The sequence below is a fragment of the Oryctolagus cuniculus genome, chromosome X (genome assembly GCF_051225735.1).
Source record: "Oryctolagus cuniculus isolate XC-2025 breed Fujian yellow rabbit chromosome X, ASM5122573v1, whole genome shotgun sequence".
Lineage (NCBI taxonomy): Eukaryota > Metazoa > Chordata > Mammalia > Lagomorpha > Leporidae > Oryctolagus > Oryctolagus cuniculus.
This window is the reverse complement of record NC_142888.1, coordinates 61,304,533-61,325,724: the sequence shown is the minus strand read 5'-3', so window position 1 is coordinate 61,325,724 and position 21,192 is coordinate 61,304,533. Positions and strand designations below refer to the sequence as shown.

Here is a 21,192-nt window from a genome sequence, read left to right as displayed (position 1 = left end):
TAGTACTCAAATAGTATTTTACACTTTATGTTTCTGTGTGGGAGCAAAATGTGGTAATCTTTACTTAACATACGCTAAATTGATCTTCTGTATATAAAGATAATTGAAAATTAATTCTGATGTGAAGGGGAAGGGGAGAGGGAGTGGGAGAGGGGAGAGTTGTGGATGGGAGGGAAGACATGGGGGGGGAGGAGGCTACTGTGGTCCAGAAGCTGTACTTTGGAAATTTATGCTCATTAAATAAATTTAAAAAAAATAAAATAAAATTGATCCTATTCACAATAGCTACAAAAAAACGAATACCTTGGAATAAATTTAAGCTAAGATGTCAATGATCTACAATGAGAATTACAAAACATTAAAGAAAGAAATAGAATATACAAAAAATGGAAAAATCTTCCATGGAAGAATCAATATCATCAAAATGTCCATTCTTCCGGAAGCAATCTATAGATTTCAATGTGATACCAATAAAAATACCAAAGAAGTTCTTCTCAGATCTAGAAAAAATGATGCTGAAATTCATATGGAAACCCAGGTGACCTCAAATAGCTAAAGCAATCTTATACAACAAAAACAAAGCCGGTTGCATCACAATATCAGATTTCAAGATATACTACAAGGCAGTTATAATCAAATAGCCTGGTACGGGTACAAAAACACATGGATAGAGCAACAGAACAGAATAGAAAATACAGAAAGCAATCCAAGCATCTACAACCAACTTATATTTGACCAAGGAGCTAAAACCAATCCCTGGAGCAAGGACAGTATCTTCAACAACTGGTGCTAGAAAAACTGTATTTCTACATGAAGCAGTATGAAGCAAGCCCCCTACCTTCCACCTTACACAAAAATTGAAAATTAAAGACCTAAATCAACCTGTTATCATCAAATTACTAGAGAACATTGGGGAAACCCTGCAAGACATTGGAAGAGGCAAAGATTTCTTGGATAAGACCCCAGAGGCACAGGCAATCAAAGCCAAAATTGATAAATGGGATTACATCAAATGGAGAAGCTTTTATACTTTAAAAGAAACACTCATGAAAAAATGCTCAGTATCACTAGCCATCAGGGAAATGCAAATCAAAACCACAATGAGCTTTCACCTAATCCCTGTTAGAATGGCTTTCATACAGAAATCAATGAAGAACAAATGCTGGTGAGAATTGGGGGGAAAGGTACCCGAATCCACTGTTGGTGGGAATGTAAACTGGTATAGCTACTTTGGAAGACAGTATGGAGATAGCTCAGAAATCTGAATACAGACCTACCGTATGACCCAGCCATCCCACTCCTGGGAATTTACCCAAGGGAAGTGAAATAAGCATATGAAAGAGTTTTCTGTACCCCTATGTTTACTGCAACTCAATTCACAACAGTTAAGATATGGAATCAACCCAAATGCCTGTCAACTGAAGAAATTATGGGATTGTGCACCATAGAATACTACAGAACTATAAAAAAAAATGAAATCCTGTCATTTGCAACAAAATGGATGAAATTGGAAAATATCATACTTAGTGAAACAAGCCAGTCCCTAGAGGTCAAATACCACATGTTCTCTCTGATTTGTGATAATAGAGCACCTAAAAGTAATCTATAGAAGTGATATTGACACTTTGAGAAGCAATGACTTTGAATTTCCCTTGTCTCAATGGTTGACTAGAATGTTTTCTTGTCATACTAATTGTTGAACTCTTTACTTAACATAGAGTTAACCATATGTGTATAAAGTTAATTGAAAATAGATCTTAATAAGGAATAAGAATGAGAATAAGAGAGAGAAGAGGAAGACAGGTGGGAATGTAGGTGGAGGAAGGCTATGGTGGGAAGAATTACTATGTTCTTAAAGTTGTATTTATGAAATACAGGAAGTTCATATTGCTTAAATAAAAGGTTTCTGGAAAAAATACTTATTTTGTAAAATTTACTAAATATCACTAAGAACAGCATGACATTACCTTCTCTCCAGATAGATGTCGCCAGGTATAAATCCTTCCCTCCCAATTGCTAGTCAAGACCTACTGTTTCTCTCCTGAAAAGCAGGCCGTTAGAATTCTTCATCCCTCCCAAACTCCATGTTGCAGAGGCCAAATTTCAAGCAAGCTCAGGCTAGTGTTCTGGGAATCCCTTCTTTCATCGAGCTCCTATTCTGAAAGCAGAGTCTCCAACACAGGTGTGACAGGCAAAGAGTACTGAGGCCTTCCTTTTCTTTGCCCTGCATCATTGTAAGAAACTGGTTCACTGATGGGAGAGAAAGCCAGCACTCTGCTTTTTAAACAGGAGAATCAATTATAGAGAAGTCATTCAAAGTATGCACTCCCAGTTCTGAAAGCACTTACACAGACATTTTGCCCTGGAGAGAGGTCACAAGAACAAAGATATCCAAAGCTCTTGAAAACAGAACTGAATTTCCTCAGAAGATACTGTGAGGAATAAACTGTGGGAAAGAATGTCCTAGAAGTTAAAGGTATTTTGGTGATAAATGATTAAGTTTGCTGTTTTCCTCCATGAGAATAACAAGACAAAGCAAAGACCAGCTACCTCACAAGTAATAATTAAGGAAAGAGACAGTCCAGGAACATATTCCTGACATTATAACCACCTTCAAATGCTGACCTCAAAATCTGTTCATGGAAAGAGATCTGATCAACATTAAAGAAAAATTAAAACCATACCTTCTTAAACTATTTCAGAAATCGTGGAAGAGGATATAATTCTTCCAAACTCATTCAATGAAGCAAGATTTGGTACTAAAATCAGACATGGACACAACATAAAAGACAGACAAGGATACAGCATAATACCCCTTATGAACAAAGATGCAAAAATCCGTAAAAAATTTTAACACATTGGTATCAACAGTAAATTAAAAAGTTTATTCAATATGCTCAGGTGGGATTCATGATAGGGATAGAAAGATGGTTCAATATACACCAATCAATAAATGTGGTACACCAGATCAATAGAATAATGGATTAAATCACATGGTCATTTCAACAGATGCAGGAAAGGCATTTGATAGAATTCAACATTCCTTCATGGATAAAAGCTCTGGCCAGATTAAGAACATAAGGAACATAACTCAACATAATAAATAATATATATAACAACTCAGCAGCTAACATCAGAATGAATGGGAGAAAGCTCAAAACATTCTTTCTAGCATATGCAACAAAACAAGGATTCTACTTTTACTACTTTTTTTTTTTCAACATATTTCTGAAAGTGCTAGCCAGAGCAATTAGGCAAGAGAAACAAAGAAAGGGCTTTCAAATCAGAAAGGAGGAAGGCAAATTGTTACTGTTTGCAGACAACATAGTCCTATACATAGAAAATCCAAAAGACTCCACCTAAAAGCTCCTAGAACTAATAAATCCAGCAGTTATAGTATACAACATCAATGAGCAAAAATCAGTAACACTTTTATACACCAACAATTAATCATCTTGGAAAGAAATTACAAAAAAGATATACAATTTCCAATAGCTATAATAAGAAAATACCTGTGAATACATTTAACCAAAGAGGTGAAATGTCTCTACAATGAAAACTATAAATCATTGGTGAAAGAAATTGGAAAGGATACAAAGAAATGGAAAGACATCTCACGTTCACAGATTGGAAGAACCAATATCATTAAAATATGAATACTTCCCAAAGCTATTTTCAGATCCAATGCAATACCTATTAAAATTCCAGTGATTTTAACAAACTAGAAAAAAATCACTATAAAAATTTGTATGGAACAATAGAAGACACTGAATAGCCAAATTCATCTTGAGCAAAAAAGCAAAGGAAAAGTCATTACAATCCCTGAGCTTAAATCATAATACAAAGCTACAGTAATTTAAAAAAAAAAGCATGGCATTGGCACAAAATCAGATCAACAGACCACTGGAACAAAATAGAGACTTTACAAGTAAATTTATGTGTCTATAATGAACTGATTTTTTACAAGGCAGTAAGCATATGCATTGGAAGCAGCATAACTTTTTTCAATGAATGATTCTTGAGGAAGTTGTGTTTCTAATGGAACTGGATCCCTATCTCTCATCATGTATAAAAAAATCATCTCAAAGCAGAATAAAGACCTAAATGTTTTAAAGCTTTGAAAGAATTGGAAGAAAACATGGGGAAAGTACTTCAGGATACCAGAATTGGTTGCAATGTTCTAGATCAAATCTCAAAAGCAAAAATATACAAATGGAATTTCATCAAAGTAAGTATCTTCTGCACAACAAAGGGAACAGATTGAAGCAACAGCCTACGAAATGGAAAAAAAAAAAACACAAATATTTGTAAGCTATCTGTTATCCATCTATGGAGTATTATTATTCATAATATGTAAGGAACACAAAGAAATTAATGGCAAAATATCCAATTAATATAGGCAGATCTAAATAGACATTTCTGGGGCTGGCGCCGTGGCTCACTTGGTTAATCCTCCGCCTGCAGCACCGGCATCCAGCATCCCATGTGGGCACCGGGTTCTAGTCCCAGTTGCTCCTCTTCCAGTGAACCATGTACACTGTTGGTTGTTATAAATTAATATAGTCATTGTAGAAAACAGAATGATTTTCCTAAAGAAACTAAAATCAGGACTAGCATATGTTCAATCTCACTCTTTGGTACATATCCAACGGAAATGAAATCAATCTCTTGAAGAGACATCTGTACTCCCATGTTTAGTACAGCACTATTCACAGAAGCCAAGCAATGAAAACAAATTAATTCATCCATCCATTGACAAAAGAATAAAGAAAATCTGGTATATATTACACAATGGAATACTACTCACCCATAAAATGGATTAAATCTTGTAATTTGCAACAACATGGATGGAACCAGAGATCATTAAGTTAAATAAAATAAGCCAACTATAGAAAGACACATATCACATGATGTCACTCACATGTAGTGTTAAACAGCAAAAAAAGAAAAAAAAAGGTGATCTCATAGAAGCTAAAATATAATGATATAACGATGGTTACTAGAGACTGCGGGAAGGAAATGGGGAGGGAAGATTGGGGAATATTTAATAGATATTCAATTACAGCTGGATATGAATCAGAAGTTCTGAGAGACTATTGCACAGTGGGGTGACATCAGATAATGTTAATATATGGCATATTTCTATTTAAAAACACTGCCTCTCCTTCTCTCTCTGTGTAACTCTGACTTTCAAATAAATAAATAAATCTTTAAAAAACATCTCTCTTTAAAAAATGTAATATATATGAGTGAAATTGAAATCCTGAGATTTGGTTATTGTTTATAGACCTTGTCTATAGACCTGAAGAAAAGCGGTCTTTCTACATTCTACTTGTTGAATTCTTTATTTAGTGGAAGATTAAGCTGGCGATTATAAAGCAAATTGAAAGTATCTTATTGCAAAAATTAAAAGAAAAAAAGAATGAATGTAGAGGGAAGAAGGGAGGTTGGGAAGTATTATTATGTGCTTAAAATTATTATGAAATACATGAAATCTGAAATCTGTTCTATTTATGTAAAAATCACTTTTCTCATTCTCTTTCACTCTGCCTTTCAACTAACTCTTTTTTTTTTTTTTTTAAGAAAACCTAGTAGATAAGATTTTGGATGTTTTCAACATAAAGTAATGTTAAATGTTTAAAAAGATAAAATATTTACTGTGATTAGACATTACATAATATATCCATGTAGCAAAACATTACATAGCATCACATAAATATATAAAATATTTAGATGTCTTGATTTTTTAAGTTAAAACATCTTTTATAGAGGCCAGCATTGTGGCAGAGTAGGTTAAGCTGTGGCTTGCAATGCTGGCATCCCATATCAGAGTAGTGGGCTGAATCCCAACTGCTCCACTTCTAATCCAGCTTTCTGCCAATTACCTTGGAAGGCAGCAGAACAGCCCAGTATTTGGATCCCGCTACTCATGTGTGAATGCTGGATGGAGTTCTTGCTCCTCGCTTCAGTCCAGCCCTCACTTAGCTGTTGTGGCCATTTGGGAACTGAAGCAGGGGATGGATGATACTCTTTCTCTCAGTCTTTCAAGCAGATGAAAATAATAAACATTTAAAAATAACCTTTATAATAAAAAATAAAATCAGATTGTGATTCAATTCAATTCTCAGGGCACTGTTGAAAACAATAATCAGCCTGAATTTAGTTGAGCCTAATTGCTGTCTAAACTACAAAATGAGGAAGACAGCTTAACAGAGATCAGAAAAATAGATAATTAAAAAGAATCCTGATAAAAGCACTGTTGTCCTAAGATGTGCATTTGTGCTAGATTAAGCCTGAGAGGAGAGACATTAGAGGAAGAAGGATGAGGGGAAAGTGGTCTTCAGTAATATTTTTCGTCACTGAAAATATCCAAGGCACTAAAAGTGCTCGTTACTAAACAAGTAATAACAACATTAAAGCCCTGAAGGTGGAGAATCAAACAAAAGATCTGCAATAATATTTCATTTAATGTAGTTTCCAACAAAGAAATTAGAAGACTTGCAAAGAAACAAGAAAATCAGACAAACATGAAAAAGAAAGCAACAGAATTACCCAAAAGAGGCACTGTAGTATGGGGGCACTGGAGCGAATAGGTGACCACTTCAACGCTAGGGTGCACAGTGGCTTAGAGGGCTAAAAAACAGGGCTACATATGACACCATTTGTTTAGGCCTTTGGGCTACACAGAGCCACGTCCTGGGATGAACTCTTGGAGTGAACTATACTTATCCAGATAATAACTGACTAAGGATTTAAAGTTCGAGAAGGTGTGTAGAGGCCTGTGTGATGCAGGGCAGGACAGTCTAGAAGTCACTAAATGGCTGGCTCTGAGTCTACCATAGCCTGATATGAGAAGAGGGAAATGGTAGAGTAGCACATCACATTTGGCCTATTGAATATGCCACCTAATCCACCTGCGGCACCGGCACCCTGGGTTCAAGTCCCGGTTGGGGCGCCGGATTCTGTCCTGGTTGCTCCTCTTCCAGTCCAGCTCTCTGCTGTGGCCCGGGAGTGCAGTGGAGGATGGCCCAAGTGTTTGGGCCCTGCACCCGCATGGGAGACCAGGAGGAAGCACCTGGCTTCTGGCTTCGGATTGGCACAGTGTGCCAGCCTTAGCGGCCATTTACAGATGGGCTGCGTACACAGTGTGAAAAAGCCTTCTCAACATTCCTTTCAACCTTTTAAAAGAAAACTTTTCTGCATTTAGACACTCTAAATGTACTCAACTAGCCAAAGCATAATAGTTAGAAAAGCAAATATATTGTGAGTGCCTACATATTTTTAAAAAGTATAAAAAATAAGTATCTTCTGGAAGTGATCTTTTGAAATGGAGTTGTTGAATGACCAATATAGAAAGGACACAAGAGAGTCTCACGTCAACATTTGTTAGGTGGATTAGAGAGTGTGTAACAATAATTGTGAAAAGGAGAGAAGGTTTTATTCCAGACTGGTCATATTTAGAAGACATTTTCATATTATAATCATTGTCTTCTGTATGCATTTTTCCTCACTACCATTTATATGAGAGGGATTAAAAAATTATAGAAACATGGAATTAAAAGATAATGTAGAATTTCCGTGAGCTTTTGAAGCCCCCCAGTATAGTGGAAAATGTTATGTTCTTTTTTGAAATATCTGAAGTGTTCTGAAGTGTCTGAAGTAGTAAAATAACACATATTCTAAATATATTTTTGCTAATTGTCATATTAAATGATGTTGGGGGAGGGTACAAACTCGCTCTTGAGTGGTACACATGGTATTGGGCTACTTGTTTGGAAATAGGAGAGAAAAGAAGGAAATGCAAATAATTCTATGCCTGTGAGCTAATATTGAGATGACATTAGACATTGACCCCTATGTTTATGCATTTTATTTTCTTTCTGTGTATATAAAGGACAAACATGTCTTAGTTTACAACATCTAGTCTTTGCAGTTATTAAAAAGGTTGCTAGTATATGACAAAAATAGAGTAAGTAAATGAATAAATTTGGTACATTTTGTGTTAAAATACCTGGAAAAGATTGTCTTCCAAAAGTTTGAGCCTTATAGAACACTAGATTGGTGAAGAAGGGAGGAGTTATAGGTCATAATATTCAAATTTCAAAGTTACTTTCAAATGGTAACTAGTGTTACATTGTGCACTTCATTCAAAACTGCTGTGTATATAATGGACAAATTAAGTCCTACCTTGAAACATTCAGTCTAGATGTTTAGAAGTGCCTGTCATAGTAGGATATATAAAATAGAATATATACACATAGTGTATACACATATCACTTTATAAATATAATTTTACTAAAATTCATGAAATATTATCTTTGGGAAATGTAATTGCTTAATCACCCATACAAGCAGTATAGTACTGTCTACATTTGTTTGATGGTCTAGAGTAGGTGGGGAGAAAAGGAATTGAAAAAAGTGACATACAACTGTGTTCCTACTTGAACTTTTTTACACATCATTTCTTGGTATTTTTAGTGCATTTTATTTTGCTCTGTACATAGTGTACACAATAGACAAATGAATTCTAATTTTATAGCATCTAGTCTCTAGATATTAAAGAGGTTGCCAGGATATGACAAAGTGGTTAGTAAAATTAGCACATTTTGTACACTTGTGTTGAAATTCATAGGAAAGCTTGTTCTCTGTAAATGACTTTTGAATATGAATTTTTTCAACTGTCTCTAAGATTACATATCTGTGTACTTGTTCACAAGTTGGATGTGGAGAGAATAAAATGATGAGGGAATGGGTCAAGGCCAAGTGGTTGTGTACAGAAGATAACTCAGATCATAACCATTATTAAATTTGCAATTTTATTTATATGAAATACCTAGTCCTTCTAGAGATTTAAAAGTGTTTGATGTATTTAAAAGTTGAATAACATTTTGTAAATAGCTTTCAAAATTGTGTATGGAAATATAATTATAAAAGCAGTTTTGTGAAAGTATACTCTCTGTACTTGTCCCTTGGGTTGAGTGACGAGAAAGGGGAAAAAAAAATTGTTTTGCTAATCTGTGCTTGGAAATCTCTGTTTATTCATTGCTCTGTGTTACATGCCTTTCATTTAACTTTGCTATACTGTATACACTGTGTATATGCTGCAAAGTGAATAATTTTATAATATTTAGTTTGTAGATACTAAACATGTTGTCAATGAATGACACAAGTGTAGTTAGTAAACTAACACACTGAGTACACTTCATGTTAAAATTCATAAGAGGGGCCAGTGAAAGACTACTTAAAATGATTTATGGAATTGAATAAAACTGCATAAAGTGTATAACTTAATAAACAGAATAGTATTGCACAAAATGTGGGAAAGGGAAGAGAACTCCATAGGAGTAACGTTTCTTTATATTATTAGAATTAATTTAGTATGAATATAATCTTATATTTTAATCTGTATATAGTAACCATTAAAATAATAATTCAATAATATAATAAGAATAACTCAAGCAATTAAGGTTCCATGAGGAAAGGGACCTTGACATTTTTGTTCATGGTGTTATAATAGTTCTTGGTAAATATTTGTATCTTGATAATTATTTTCTGGGATAGACAATTTGAATACATGGATGAATGAAATCTATTACAACAGAGTTCATTGTGACAACAACCATTTTGTTGGAATGATCAGGACACATTTTTTTTAAGTATTCTATCTATTTAATTTCATTGTATTTGAAAGATAGAGAGAGAGATAGGGAAAGAGGAAGAGAGAGATCTTCTATCCACTGGATCATTCCCAAAATGCCCACACAATAGCCAAAACCAGGAGCCTAAAACTCCATCCAGATCTCACATGAGTGGCAGTGACTTGAGTACCAGACAGATCTCATGTCTTTATTCAGTGGTGCAATAAGTTTTTATTAAGGGTCTACCTGGTTGAAGAATGTAAAAATGAACACATATATGAAAAAAATTTCTAGCATTAAATCAAGGACCCAGAAATTTTTCAGTTCTCTCACTAAATGATGATAACATTTATTCAAACCCAGTTACAAAGCGATTAGAAATTGTATTGTATCTATGAAGGTTACTTGAAATATAGGAAAGTGCAGTCTAGCTATAGAAGTAGGATAGCAACTAAGTATACAAGGGAAAGTAGACAGTAGTATTCTGAAATGGCATTTGCTGGTGGATACATGACTCAGCAAGGATGCCTTATATGTTCACTTATGACTTCATATATTCAGCAAACCTTTGCCAAGTGTCTCCTACAAGGCAAACACAGGGTTAAGGCTAGGAATTGATATAAGATTCAGACACATCTTCTGGCACTAAGCTGTTATGAAAAGTATGACTTTCTCAAACACTCTGTATCAATACTAAGAAAAACGTCTGGAAAGTACTATGTTCTACATACATTCTATTGACATGTATAAATAGATCTCAAATTTAGTGGTAAAAAAAGTTAAGTGGGCAACATATTATACTATATGATGAACACATGAAGATAGATAGAAGAGGATACAGGATGACAGAGGAGACACATCAAAGTTAACCTGAGTCAAAAGGCAAGGGAAGTGCTTCAAGAAAGCCTTCTAAGGGAACATTTGATCTGAACAAGTCACGCAGGTACAAGAGTGGAACAGGATTCCAGGAAGGAGAAATAGTATGTTCAGAGCCACAGAGACAGCCTAAGACCTGGTTAGTTCCAGAATTGAAAGTAGGTCAACATGGATTGAACACAGGTTGTCTGCTAATGAATTGAGATTGGTTTGACTCTGAGTTGGATAGCTTACACTAAAAATATTTTGAAATGAAAATTTACATAAATAAAAGCTATCAAATAACTTTTTGTGGAGGGTACTTTTGCTTTGGTGATAGTGTGAAGGATACATTTGATCTGCAGGGGACTAGAGGAGACATTCCATTAAGAACACAAGGCATCTTAAGGTTCTGAACTTCAATGATGGCAGTGAGTCAAAAGTAGACAGATCTAAGAGACATTTTGAACCTCAAGTCAGTTTGAATTGGTAATAGATTTTATGTTACAGGGTAATAAGTAGAGAATCCTAACATGTTTGATTTCAAGGTTGCTACATTAAGCAAATGGGTAGAAGGCATTGTCATTTACTAATATGGGAAGACAATTCAGGCACAAAGGATTGAGTGGAAAGATGAAGAGTTCCATTTTCAACATGCCAACTGTAAAATCCCTGTGAATCATCAAAGTGGAAAAGACCAATAGACACTTAAATTCATCTCTTTTAAATTCAGAAAATTCATGTAGCTCGGAAGTAAATAAATCTTCATAAGAGCAGAGTTATTTGAAATTGTATGTAGATAAATGAATCCAGAGAAATGTACTATTAAAGGAACTAATATTTAAGGAACAGATAAGAAAGGGAAATCCTTATAAGAAATTGAGAAAGAGGATTCATATAACTGATAGAGAAATTAGGTATCTCAGAATCCATATAATGAGAGAATTTAAAAAGAGAAACTGAACAATGTTGAATATGCATATATGTCAGGGTAGGGATGAAAATGATACATTAGGTACAATCATTTGTGATCTAGAAATAACTGAACTATGTTGGATTATGTGAGGAATAAATAGGAGCTGACAATTTGGAACCAATAAGTATGTGCTATTTCTTGAAATAAGTTTGTTGTTAAAGTAAGAAGAAATATAGCAGCAGCTCAGTTTGGCTCTAGATTTGCAAAACAATTCCTTTTTATGACAGAGGGTTAATTATATTTGGATGCTGATGAAACATATTAATCTATGGAGAAGAAAAGACTGAAAATACAATGATATAATTTGAAATTGAGAATATGAAACACTGACATAACCACTGCGACTCTTGCCCTTGAGAATCTCATCAACACACATATACATTAAAGATCGCCAACAGTCTCTAAAGTCCTATGGGAAGAATTAGTGAAAAATATCCGCCAAGATGCAAGGTAGCAACAATCAATCCTACTGAGAATGCTATCTAAGATTTCTAAGAAAGGGTAATAGAAGAAATCTGGACAGCCACTTAATAGGAAAAAATCAAGGTAATTATTCAAAGTCAAAAGATATCATAATAGGTAAATGCTCCTGTAAAGATGGTAAGTACAGAACACAAGACACACAGGATAAATAGAAGAAATTCCACAGACTTTTAAAATTGATCATCCCTGAGTGCTATGACTGAAAGTGACTTTTTAAAAAGATTTATTTATTTGAAAGTCAGAGTGTGGGAGAGGGAGAGAGGTATAAAGGGAGGGAGGGAGATAGAGATGAGAGAGAGAGAGAGATCATCCAACTGCTGGATCACTCCCTAAATGCCAAATGGCTTCAACAGCTGGAACTGGGACACACTGAAGACAGGGGCCAGGAACTCCTTTCAAGTTTCCCAAATGGGTGGCACAAATGCAAGTACTTGTGCCATCTGCTGCCTTCCAAAGCATACTAGAAGGAGTCTGGACTGGAAATGGAACATGGTCATATAGAGTTGGAGTGTCCCAAGTAGCTCATGAAGGAGATTTTTACTTACTCCCTTATATGTATGTAGTATTTAATTTTTAATTTTTAAAAATACGAGTTTAAAGTCATAAATATGGAATGATATTTTTCGCAGCGGTTTAGACTCTTCTTGGGATGCCCATATCCCATACTGGAGTGCCTGGTTTGAGTTCTGGCCCTTCTGTTTCCTAACTAACTTTCTGCTAATGTGCACCCTGAGAGGAAACAGGTGATGGCTCAAGTGCTTAGATCTTTGCCACCCATGTAGAAAACCCAGACAGAGGCGTGGGCTCCTGGCTTTGGTGTGACCTAACACTAGCTATTGCAGCTGATTGGGAGTGTACCAGCAGGTGCTCGATCTTTATATGTCTCTTTGCCTCTCTGTCTCTGCCTTTCAAATAAAATTAAAATATATAAAAATTTTATAAATCAAAAATAAAATTCTGTTTTACAAAAATTCTTTTTGAAAGATTAATTCTATGTTCAGTAAGGGGAAGAGATTCTTGGAATGAAACTGAAGGAAACAATTACAGTTAGATATAGATTTAAAAATAAGATTATAGCCATAGAGAAAGGAAGTTGAAGGAATTCTACATTCTATTTTCTCTGAAAAATAAGGAGCAAGGTATCTGATAATTGAGAGTGGTTTTGTGAGCTTGAGGAAAATGAGTATAATAGCCACTGTAGTAAATCCAGTAGGAGGATAATTAGCTAAGTTTGGAGATAATTATAGAGATAGCAACTCACATGGTTGTACAATGTCCTCCAGGACTGCTCAGTGGCTTAGCTAAAAGGGTGGGAAAAAGAGACAATCAGAATCCATGCATACTAACATTGCAAACTGATTAAAGGGAGAGCGTGATTCCACAGAATACACTTTGCATACAGAATGTAACCACTCTTATTTACTAGCAGAAAAATAAGTAAAAACTTTCTAAAAGAGGAGGCTATAATCTATTATACAGCGGATTGTAAAAAATCCATAATTTTACTACATTTACACATATTTACTAAAAACTAAATAAATACTTTCTCAAAACAGCTGAAATTTACCCACAAATAAATAGAAATACTTTTAAAACAATGTATCAATGTAAGTAACAAATCAGCATGTTTATATTACCTAAAGAAACTTTATAACAGTTTATTTACCAAGCAGTTTCACCTTTTTGTTGAATAAGAATAATATATATTTTCTATTTCACTAACATTTACCAAATGTTTTCACATGTATTACTTTATTTAATTAAAAGCTTACTTATTTATTTTCATTTTATTTGAAAGGGAGAGAGACAGAGGCAGACCTACAGAGACACATGTTCCATTGGCTGATTCATGACACAACTGCCTACAGCTGCCAGGGATAGGCTAAGCTGAATCCAGGAGACAGGAACTGGATACGAATCTCTCATGTGGGTGGCAGGAACCCAAGTGTTTGAGCCATCACTTACTACCTCCCAGGGTGTACATTAGCAGAAACTTCAATGAAAAGCAGAACCAGGACTTGAACCCAGGCACTGAGATAGGGTATGCAGCCATCCCAAGTGGCATCTTAACTGCTGTGCCAAATATCCACCCCATTTATGTTATTTAATTCATGTAACAAACATTTAGAGTCATTTCCTCCACTTTACAGATTTCAAGGAATCCACAGCTATAAGAAGTTATATGGTTTGTCCAACATCACGGAGATATTATGTATGTTGTACCCCCATGTTTATAGCAGCTCAATTCACAATAGTTAATATATAGAATTAACCTGAATATCCATCAACAAATGACTGGATAAAGAAAATGTGGTATACATACACTATGGAATGCCACTCAGCCATAAAAAAGGGAATGAAATCTTGTCTTTTGCAACAAAATGGACGTGACTAGAAACCATTATGCTTAGTGAAATCAGCCAGTCCCAAAACCACAAATTATATGTTTTCCCTGATTTGTGGTAACTAATAAACAGAGTACAAAAAAACGCAATGGGGGTTGGTGCCATGGCTCACTTGGCTAATCCTCCGCCTGCAGCATGGGCATCCCATATGGGTGCCGAGTTCTAGTCCCGGTTACTCCTCTTCCAGTCCAGCTCTCTGCTGTGGCCCGGGAAGGCAGTGGAGGATGGCCCAAGTGCTTGGGCCCTGCACCTGCATGGGAGACCAGGAGGAAGTACCTGACTTCAGATTGGCGTAGCTCCAGCCGTAGTGGCCATTTGGGGAGTGAACCGACGGAAGGAAGACCTTTCTCTCTCTCTCTCTCTCTCTCACTGTCTAACTCTACCTGTCAAATAAATAAAAATAAAAAAAAAGTAATGTATATGAGTGAAATTGACATTTTGAGATTTAATTATTGTTTGTAGTCCTTGTCTGTAATCTTGAAGAAAAGTGGTTTTCTACTTACTACTTGTTGAATTCTTTATTTAGTGGAGGGTTAACCTTGTGATCATAAAGAAAACTGAAACCATGTCATTGTAAAAATTAAAAGCAAAATAAGGAAAAAAGGAAGAAGGAGAGTGGGAGTGAGGGAGGGAGGGTAGAAGGGTATGGTGGGAAGTATCAGTATGCTCTTAAAACTGTATATATAAAATACAGAAATGTTATTGCAAAAATAGAAGGAAAAAGAGAAATTAAAAAATTTACTTTAAAACCCTTTCTTGGTGAATAATGTAAAGACCTTTCTCAGTTGATGCTGTATCTTTCATCAGTTATTAACTCTTTTCATTAAAGAGAATTAAAGTAACCAATTATGATCATTTTGAGAAGTCAAGTTTTTAGTAGCAATTCATTATTTATTTGTATAACCCTCTAAGATATATATGAATGTATTAATGCCTTTTGCCAACTCATTTTAGGATATTCACATTACAGTCCAATTGAGGTGAAATAACTTTAGTCAAAAGACTAGGATAGTCCAGCGCCATGGCTCAATAGGCTAATCCTCTGCCTTGCGGCGCCAGCACACCAGGTTCTAGTCCCCGTCTGGGCACCGGATTCTGTCCCGGTTGCCCCTCTTCCAGGCCAGCTCTCTGCTGTGGCCAGGGAGTGCAGTGGAGGATGGCCCAAGTGCTTGGGCCCTGCACCCCATGGGAGACCAGGAGAAGCACCTGGCTCCTGGCTTCGGATCAGCGCGGTGCACTGGCCGCAGCGCGCCGGCCACAGTGGCCATTGGAGGGTGAACCAACGGCAAAGGAAGACCTTTCTCTCTGTCTCTCTCTCTCACTGTCCACTCTGCCTGTCCAAAAAAAAAAAAAAAAAGAAAAAGACTAGGATATCATTTGTTTCATATGCATAAATGATATCCGTTTATTAAATTATAACTGAATCTTAGTGAAAATAATAGTTTATTTTTTCTCTACAAACTGACTTTCTTATTAGAGAGTAATTTTGTAACTCACTAGGCTGTAGGAGATTTTAGAAGTTTCTTTTCAAACATGGCTGCTCCCTGCACCCAATAAACCGTACACAGATGCTGATAGATTTCCAAGAGGCCATCATCTGGGGTTATAGGGCAGTAAAATAACAGAATATATGGAATCATTCACTGAAATAAAAATAAGAGCAGGCAGCCACACTTACTACAGAAGTATTACACATCGTTCCAGACAACTTTAACCTTCCATCTGTTTATTTCTCTTACTTTAAGAGTTAAACTAACTTAAAATAACAGCCTGTTCAATGTGTTTTAGGCCTAGCTGATATTATTCTACTAACTTACCCACTGTGAATTTACCTTCCATTTTATTTCACTAGGCCATTTTCAGAGTACCTGAAAATATTTAAAAAGAAAAAAATAAATATATGAGGATCCAAGATGATCTGAATGGGGTGTACCCACGCTGACTTCAAGTGTCTTGGGATACAAAAAGAACAAAGGAAGGACCACATCTACAGGGATCTGAATGACGGAAATTTTCAATGGAGAAATGACAAAACCACAAAGACTCATGTGACAAGAGGAGGGAGGACAGAAACACTGCTGCTATCAGCTGATCGGTGTAGCCAGATGCCAGCTGGGAGTCACCATCTTACCAAGTCAAGGTGGGAAGAAGTTGCCAAAAACATCACTACCCGAAATTTGCTGAGAGAGAATTCCACAGTCAACCACTAACTTTCATCCAGCCTGGAGAGCTGACTGGGTCTGAGCAACCGCTTTGCTCCCAGAAGCGAAGCCATATTGCCTCCCTTCCCTCCCCAACTCATGCAGAGTGCTGGACCATACTGGAAAAAGTAATGCAGTGGCTCTGTATTCAACTGCTACCAGATGTAACCAGAATCAAAGTCAAGACAAATTAAGGAGTAGAGGAAAAATCCCCTGCACCCTACAACTGTGGGAGATTTTGGAATATTAGCTCTGGAGCTATACTCACTTACTTTATGTGAGCCTTGGGGTCCCTCTTACCTTCTGGGAGTTAGCACCATAAAAAATCCGCTCCCACCCTGGGAGATCTGGATAATAACCCTAGGTATTCTGCTATACCAGGACTGTAAAAACTAGTTCCATTTCCCTCAGTCCCTCTGGAATCTACGTGGTACTCCTAGGGAAGAACTGAACTACATTCCACCTCTCTGGACTCATACCTGGTAGGGCAAAATCTCTTGTATATCTCACCTGGCAGAGCAAAATCTCCTGTATATCTTGTAGTCATCTTGTAGGACTGAAGCAAGATTCAGTTCACAAATCCCAGTCCTGATACTAGGGCTGTGGGTGTTTTAATCCAAGGTACCAGTTGGATCCCTACAGCAGGACCAGAGGAAGGGCTCATCTACATCAAACAGTTCTAGAACCACAGCAATTTGTGCTACAAGCCCTAGCATCACTCAGACTTACCAGTGGGACAAGAGGATAGCCATATTTGTCTCCCTAAGCACCAAGAACAAAGTCCCAGGATCACAATCCCCAAAGTGTGATTAACAACACTCTTTACAGACCTTAGATTCACGTAATAGCAAATCCATGTTCATCCCAAAACCACACTTCTCTCCTTATGAACTGCAGCACACAAGACCACTATGTCACTGAGAGAGACAACTAACATTGATTCAAGTAAAATAAATCAATCAGAGATTATACAACTGGACTCATGTAGAACCAAAGCCAAAGCAACAAGGTGATATTGCGCATTCCCTCTAAACCATAATCTCTTTTCTAATAAAATCTACACCATAAAGAAGGGATGATTAAACCAGATGTGCAGAGATCAATGTAGGAACACAGGAGACATGAAGAAGCAAGGTAGCATTAGATCTGCAAAAGAACAAAATAGTTCTCCAGAGATATATCTTAAACTGAAGGAAACCTATGAAATACCAGAAATAGAATTCAAAAATAATAGTTGTAAGGAAACTTAATGTGATGCAAGAGAATATAGATAGAGTAAAGAAATGAGGAAATCAATGAATGACATGGACAAAAATATTATTAAGGAGATAAAACTCATTAAGAAGAACCAAATAGAAATCTTGGAGATGAAATCTTCAATCACTGAAATAAACCATATGATGGAGAGTTTTAACAGCACAATAAATCAAGTGGAGGAAAGAATTTCTGTCCTTAAGGTCAAGACTTTTGAAATAAGTATATCAAACAAAATAAACAGCAAATAATTTAAAAAAACAAAGAAAATCTATGTGAAATATGAGATACCATTAAATGACCAAATGTTCAAATTATAGGTATTCCTGAAGAGGAAAGAAAGGAAAAAAAGCATTGAGATCTGTTAAATGAAATAATAGTTGAGAATTTCCCTGGTCTGGAAAAAGACATGGACACTCAGATACAAGAAACTGAAAGGACCCCAAGCAGAGTCAATAAAAAAAGATCTTCTCCAAGGCACATTGTGGTGAAAATGTCAAAAGTGAAGGACCAGGAGACAATCCTAAAGAGAGACAAAGTGTCAAGTTATGTATAAAGGAAAACCAATTATATTAACATCAGACTTCTCAGCAAAAACCTTACAGGACATAAGAGAGTAGGATGGCATATTCAGTCTTTAAAAAAAACCCTATCAGACAAGAATATTATATACAGTGAAGATATACTTTAAAAGTGAAGTAAAAGTAAGGTATTTTCCAGATAAGTAAAAACTGAGATTTACTACCACCAAACCAGCTATTACAAGAATTTCTGAAGAGGGTCCTGCATTAAAAGTAAACATCATGAAAACACATGACACCAAATTCACTAATTGAGCAGATATATTCCATATCCAAGCAACAAAATGACAGGCGTTAGTTCTTATCTATCAATACTAACCTTGAATATAAATGGATTAAATCTTCAAGCTAAAAGACATAGATTAGCAGAATGGATAAAAAAAAAACCAAGACCCTACTGTATACTGCTTACAAGAAACTCACTTCACAGAGATACACATGGACTGGAAAAAGATATACCAGGCAAATGGAAAACAAAAATAGGAGTAGCTATCCTGATATCAGAAAAACAGACTAAATAAAAAACTGTAAAAAGATAAGGACATTCTAATTTGATAAAAGGTTTGATTCAGCAAGAAGATATAACAATAAATATATGCACCTAACACAAGACCACTCAGATATATACAGCAAATACTATTAGATTTAAGAGAGATAGACTCCAATACACTAATAGTGGGTGACTTCAACACCCTATTCTCATCAATGGACAGTTCATCCAAAAGAAAATCAAGAAAGACACATCAGACTTGAAACACACTATCCAGCAAATGGATATAACAGACATTTTCAGGACATTTCACTGAACAGCTATGCAATCCACATTCTTCTCATTAGCACATGAAACATTTTCTAGAACAGACCATGTATTGGGCCACAAATAAAGTCTGAGTAAATTTAAAATAATTGAAATCATATAATGTGTCTTCTCAGACCACAAAGGAATAAAAATAGAAATTAATAGAAAGCACAAGAAGATCAATAGAACACTCATAAATACTTGGAAATTAAACAATATGAGTCACTGAAAAATAAAAAGAAAATAATTTTTTGAATAAATGACAATGAAACACAACATATCAAAACTTGTGGGATATAACAAAAGTAGTATTAATAAGGAAGTTTGTAACATTAACTGCTTACATTAAAAAAAGACATGTTTCAAATTAAAGATCTAATGTGTACCTCAAAGACTTAGAAAAACAAACACAAATGAAACCACAGATCAGCAAGAGGCAAAAAAAATTAAGGATCAGGGCAGAAATAAATGAACATGGAACTAAAAAAATCATCAAAACAAAAAGCTGGTTTTGCTGAGAACATAAACAAATTAGATATAGCTCTAGACTACAAAGAGCAAAAAGAGAATAAAAAGCTAAAATAAATAAAATCAGAGATGAAAAAGGAGACATTATGGCTGACAACACTGAAATACAAAGGATCACAAGATACTACTATGAAAAATCACATGCTAATAAACTGGAAAACCTTAAAGAAATGAATAAATTCCTGGATTTTATAATCTGCCAAGATTAAATTAAGAAGATAGACAATCAAAGCAGACCCATAACAAGCAATGAGATTAAAGCAGCAATCCAAAGTCTTTCATTAAAGAAAATGTCTGGGACCTGATGGCTTTATTACTGAATTCTGCAAAACATTCAAAGAGGAACTGACTCCATTATTTTTCAAACTATTCCAAAATATTGAACAAGATGGAGGCCTTTAAAACTTTTTATGAAGTCAGCATCACTCTGATACCAAAACTGAACAAAGACATAACAGAGAAGAAAATTGCAGACCTAATATCCTTAATGAACATAGATTCAACACTTCTCAACAAAATACTAGCAGACCAAATCAAAAACCACATCAAAAATATCTTACATCATACTCAAGTGGGATTTATCCCAGAGATGCAAGGATGGTTCAACATTCACAAATCAATAAGCATCATAAATCACATTAACAGAATTAATAACAAAAACTATATAGTCATCTCGACAGATGCAGAACAACATTTGACAAAATTTAACACCCATTCATGATAAAAACCCTCCACAAATTAGGTACAAAAGGAACATACTCTAAATTTATAAAGGCTATATATGACAAACCAACAGCCAGTAACATATAGAATGATGAAAAGCTGAAAGCATTTCCTTACAGATCTGTAACAAGACAAGGGTGCCCACTTTTACCACTCTTACTCAATACAGTATTAGCAAAAACAAATGAAATTAGAGAGGAGAAAGAAATAAAAAGAAAGAAATAAAAGGCACCAAAATTGGAAAACAAGAAGTCAAATTATCTGTGTTTGCAGATGATATAATGTTGTACAAGAAAAAACCTAAACACACTACCACAAAGTTGTTAAAGTTGATCGACAAATTCAGTAAATTTGCAGGTTACACAATAAAAACAAAAAACAGTACTTTTTGTATCCTAATGATGAACTCACTGAAAGAAAAATCAAGAAAGAAGTCCCATTCACAATAGCCCCCTGCCCCTCCCAAATGAAATATTTAGGAAAAAGTTTGATCAAAGAATTCAAAGATCTCTGTGATGAAGAACATCAAACATTGATGAAAGTATTATCAAGGATATGAAAAAATGGAAAGGTATTCTTCGTTCATTAATTGTAAGAATTAATATCATTTAAATGTCTTACTATCTAAAGCAATATATAGATTCAATTAAATACCTAACAAAATACCAATGACATTATTTACAGTATTAAAAAATTTTAAATTTATATGGAATTGCAAAAGACCTAGAATACCCAAAATAATCCTGAAA

The 21,192-nt window shown here is 35.3% G+C and overlaps 1 long non-coding RNA gene across 2 annotated transcripts in view; it reads right to left on the bottom strand.

Moving 5' to 3' along the window:
- Window positions 1-2,918: 2,918 nt before the first annotated feature.
- LOC149119661 (uncharacterized) overlaps window positions 2,919-21,192 on the bottom strand; it is a 31,643-nt gene continuing 13,369 nt past the window's right edge. The window contains exons 2-5 of one of the 2 annotated variants that reach the window (XR_016227795.1): window positions 16,175-16,225; window positions 13,214-13,253; window positions 4,443-4,537; window positions 2,919-4,273 (exon numbers count right to left, since the gene is read on the bottom strand). This is a non-coding gene — a long non-coding RNA (uncharacterized LOC149119661). The remainder of the gene's footprint in view (window positions 4,274-4,442; window positions 4,538-13,213; window positions 13,254-16,174; window positions 16,226-21,192) is intronic. The other variant, XR_016227794.1, reaches the window with a different exon arrangement.